Here is a 5,306-nt window from a genome sequence, read left to right as displayed (position 1 = left end):
GAGAGGGGGAAAAGAAAAAAAAAGAAAAAGAAAATGGTATTTTAAAAAGATAGTTAAAAGTTAATTTTTTTAACTTTTTTATGTGAGAGATAATGTGATCAAAAATAAATTAAAAGTTAATTTTTAACTTTTAACCCATGTTTGTAAGTGGCCCACAATAGGTAAAGAAAAAGAAATGTAATTTGAAATGGATCTTCAGTGTAATTTCATTACCACCTTAACTGTAGAAGGATGCACACACACGCACAAACAAAAGTAAATAAATTAATTATGGGTATTCAAGACAAATGGGGCTTAAGGCTACTGCCTCAATCGCCTTTGGGTAACGCTTAAGGCTAGCCTCGAAGACAAAAGGTGAGTCTTACATACGGTATACTTCATATGTAAAAAATGTTTTGTCTCACATTTGTCTTATTTTGTGAAAATATATATATATATATATATATGTAAGTCTATTTTTGGATCTATTTTTTAGGTTTAATGATGTATAAGTAATATAATTAGTTGATAATTGATAAGGTAGGAGAGAGAAAATGTTACCTTAAATATCTTAATAGATTGCTACATCATTAAGTTTGAAAATTAGGTCTAATTGTATTGGATTTGTATAACAATGCTTGAGTGAAAATCTTATGTATTCGTAGCATAAATGTTTATTTTGGATAAACAGGGTCGACTTTGTGGACAAGCCGATCAAATCGTCACTTTGGACCCCCCAAAGATTGGTTAAAAAGAAGGCTCTCATGGGGAAGGTGGTTTGGAAATACTCTTCGGATCCCGGAGAACGCTCGTGATCCTCTACTATTAACCTGAAAAAGAATGAACACTCCGGTCGAAGGTGCCGGAATTAGCACTCCGACGGATAAGTCAGTGTATGCTCTCTAAGTTGCGTGTGTCTTAAGTTAAGCGCACTAATTCTTATATACCTCTCTCTGAAGAATGTTCTTCTACTTATATCTTTTTCTTTCTTGGGCTTCGGGACTGGGCCCTTCTTCAATTCATCATATAACTATTTGCTCGGCTCCTCTTGCTGCGCATCGCTCTTCATTCGGCCCTTTACTCAACTGGCTATTTGGCCGAATAGGATACTTTTAGATTTACATGTATAAGACGGGGCCGAATGCGATATACGAATTTCGACTCTCCCGGTCCAACTATTCGGCTCCTTTACGTGTCCTAATATTCGGCCCCCACAATTGCTCCCTAAACACTCCACTAACGACAATTAGCTGGTGTGTTTGGTTTCGAACTCGAAAAGCTAGAGCCGAAATTCGGCGGCTAGCCTCATTTCAAAGCGAATGTCAGAGCATACGCCTTTTGGTTGTCATTTCAACTTCCCGTCCCTTCGTACACTTCTATTTATTATGATTTAAAATTTCAACGTCTTTTCAAATACCTACACATTTTTAGGTGCTTGAAGTCGTTGAACTGCCTTTCGACTTACCTTTGCAACTTCTTTTTACCCTTTACTATCCTCTTCGTCTCTTGTAAGTTCTCTCTCTCTCTCTCTGCTTTGAATCTTTTTTGCTAATTTGTTTTTGGTTTAGCATACTCCTATAAGCTGAAGAGAATGGCAAAACATTTTAAAGATCTCCTCTCCGCGGATCGAATTTCTAGCTTTCGACGCCATTTTTCAATCCCTGATGACGTCCGTCTGTCACTCGTGACAGATGGCACCCTCGATATGGAGAGGGCTGATGAAAGCATAATCGTCTTCCCTCTCCTATCAATCGTAGAGGGTGGAGTCCGTTGCCCCCTTCATCCATTCCTTAAGGTTATCTTTCGCCATTGGGGTTAATCCCTTCCCAACCCAATGTCAACTTTTTTAGAATTATAATGGAGATTATAGAGTTAAACCGTCGCCTTAGGATTAACCTCGGCATACCTGTTATTCGGCATTGTTATGCCTTGGCCAAGTCTTCTGGCTGGCATGGGCGCTATTTCCTCAGGGCCAAGGACATCGACCATCAATTAGTGACCATGCTTTCCAGCTCTGGCAAGCGAGTCGATGATGTCATGGTCGTTGTCCGAGGTAACTGGGAATTCGGTGAAGGCGAGGACCGCTTAGATCCTATCCCTAGACGGAGGGGCGAACCAGGTGGCCATATAGCCCTTTGTACTTATTTTTGTTGTATATACAAGACTTTGTATTTTCGGTCTCATGGTTTGGTTTGTGCAGGAAACGATTTGAAGAAAGTCTTGACTTCGACCGACGACGCCGTTCTTACGAAGATCAAAGTCGCGCTAAAATACTTCGGCCGTCCAAGCCTTCAGAAACAAGGTAGGGCGGCCCACATTCTTCTTCGATACGAGCCGATATACACGACGTTCTTGGCATCAGAAAACATCTCGATTCCGAGGGGTGAAGAGTTTCTTACGGCTCTTATTTTAACCAACTTCAAAAACTTGCGTCAAATTGGTTTCGACGGATTCGACTCAGAGCGTGCGAAAGTCGCTGAGGTCGCTGAAGAATCAGGCCAGTCCGAGGCCGAAGTAGACGAGGCTTTAAAGGTAACCTTTAAGGAAGTCGGTCTCAATTCAGCCAACCCTCTGTCCACCTCAGGCCGAGGGGACGTTTACGACGACATCTTTATTGGATTAGAAGACCTTCCCGGCGCGTACCCTAAAGACATGGTCGGGTTGTCACTCACACAACTCACCAAAAAGAAAAACGCCAAACGAATGGCCGCGCGGCAGAGAGCAGAGGTCAATCAAGCAGAGGCCATTCGATTCGAAGTGCCACCCGTCGCCGATGTTGAGCCCTCCCTGCCTGTTATCAAGGAGGAGATGGCTCAAATCCGAAATGCCAAGTCGGAGCCGGTCGTGCCGACGAATCAGGAGGCTAAACGAAGGGCGGAAAAACGTCCTGTCGAGGTCGAGGCTGGTTCTGAAGAAAACCCTGCTGACAAACGATAGTGTTTAGAGAAGTCGGATACGATTGTGCCTTTTGTGGTTCAACCAAAGATAAAAAACATGCCAATCTCCTCTGATGTGCCGGCTATGAAAGATCCAGCCATGGCGCTGAACATGGCTTCGCCGGTCTCATTGCCGTCTGACAAGGCGGCTTTCCACTCAGAGCCGAATCTTTTGGCAATAGCATTAGCCGCTCAATCGGCTCTTCTGGTAAATATCTTGATCTTGCCTTTCTTTTTTATGCATATATTTTGGTTTTAATCTCCTGTTTTGCAAACGGTCAGAAGGATAGCTGAGATAGGCTGTCGCCAGCACGATGCCAACGAACAAATTGGCCGTTTACAGTCTGAAGTTGAGGGCCAAAGGAGCCGAGCCGAGTTCGAAGCAGCGAGGGGGCCGAGGCCAAGATGGAAAGGGCAAGAAATGCAGACCAGCTCAGATTGGCCGTCGAGAAGAGGACGAATGCGAGCGAAGCTACGCTCAAGTTAGCCCAAGAGGCGATCGCTAAACTTGAGGCGGACTTGAAAGAATCGAAGGCGGCGAAGGAAGTAGCCGACTCTGAGGTTTCCAAGGCGTACGAGGTTGGGCAAAGCGCTGCCCTCGCAAATTATGTGGAAGAAGTCTCCAAATTCGAGAATCGGGGATTCAAACACGGCTGGCTCAAAGCCCTTGCTACTGCTAATGTGAGATTGGCTATGCCGATTCCATACGAGCAAGTGGATGTTGAGCCGTTGGAGTCTGACTCCAAGGATTGATTAGGGCGACAGTAGTTATTTTTGTTTAAGGATTTTGAATATATTGTTACAGCTTTTCATTTAGTAGTTTTTATATATGGCTACAGTTTTTAAGTTTTTTGCTAGGCATTTCCCTGCAAACTTGTAGTTTTTTATCTAATAGTTTTCACATGTAAAATGGCTACAGTCTCTGCCCAATTTACTAATGAAAATTTCCTTTGTACTTTGCTATTACTTGTACTTAATTTTGATATTGATGCATAGTGTTGCTTTTTGCTTCTTTGGATAAAACATTCGTGTACACTTGCCGATCAGATAATTAGGCAATTTAGTAATTTACCATCGTCGAATTGTCGATCAGATCAATAAATCTACCCTTGCCCCAGCCAATGTATGAACTGCAAAGGCCGAATACCATGAGTTCATGGAGTGACTGCGGCAAGCGACTAATTTACCATCGTCGAATAGCCGATCAGATTAATAAATCTGCCCTTGCCCCAACCAATGTATGAACTGCAAAGGTCGAATACCATGAGTTCATGGAGTGGCTGCGGCACAGATCGATCGGCACTAATCGATCGGCACTACGCCCAGGCGACTAATTTACCATCGTCGAATAGCCGATCAGATTAATAAATCTGTCATTGCCCCAGCCAATGTATAAACTCCAAAGGCTGAATACCATGAGTTCATGGAGTGGCTGCGGCACAGATCGATCGGCACTACGCCCAGGCGACTAATTTACCATCGTCGAATAGTCGATCAGATTAATAAATCTGCCATTGCCCTAGCCAATGTACGAACTCCAAAGGCTGAATACCATGAGTTCATGGAGTGGCTGCGGCACAGATCGATCGGCACTCCGTCCAGGCGACTAATTTACCATCGTCGAATAGCCGATCAGATTAATAAATCTGCCCTTATCTCAGCCAATGTATGAACTCCAAAGGCCGAATACCATGAGTTCATGGAGTGGCTGCGGCACAGATCGATCGGCACTATGCCTAGGCGACAATAATTAATGAAACCGCCTCGGGGGCGCTGCATGTGTTAAGAATAAATGGGGTGGGTTCTTCGCGCCCATAATTCCACTTATTGTGTCCAGACTTAATTGAAACCAGTTTATTGCAAAAGGTCAGATAAACATGGATGTCAAGTAGACTGTTCTTCAACAACAGAGAAAAATGGTGGACATTGGCCAAGCTTGATACTGAAATGAATCGCAGTAGCGAGCTCGCACGCACGGGAAGTAGCACGTCCAGGGAACGAGAAAAACGTCAGCCCCCAAGTCGTCAGAGTACGTCACCTCGAAGGAAAAAACAGCAACGGGGCAGCTCCCCTCGACCGCAACCGAAAAATGAGTCCGATACGACGCCGCGACCGTTGAGTTTTGCGATTTTTGTGGGGAATAAACCGATGATGGAGGCGGATTCTATTGTTAACGACCCAGGTGTAGCAGTCGAGTTCGCTTGACAGATTTTTTCACCAGAAGTCCAGCAGTTGATGGTTGGTCGACAGGATTTCGAAGTGTATTGGGAGGGCATCCATGGAGCGGTGAAAGGGCTGTATACCGCCTATGAAGTCAGCATGCGCCTGCGCGCCGCGTGGCGAGAAATAGAGAAGAAGGACGAACGAATTCGAAATTTGGAGGCTTGTGCG

The sequence above is a fragment of the Camellia sinensis genome, chromosome 4 (assembly GCF_055761805.1).
Source record: "Camellia sinensis isolate YWXY chromosome 4, ASM5576180v1, whole genome shotgun sequence".
Taxonomy (NCBI): domain Eukaryota; kingdom Viridiplantae; phylum Streptophyta; class Magnoliopsida; order Ericales; family Theaceae; genus Camellia; species Camellia sinensis.
The sequence above is the reverse complement of the archived record's forward strand: the minus strand, read 5'-3'. Positions refer to the sequence as shown.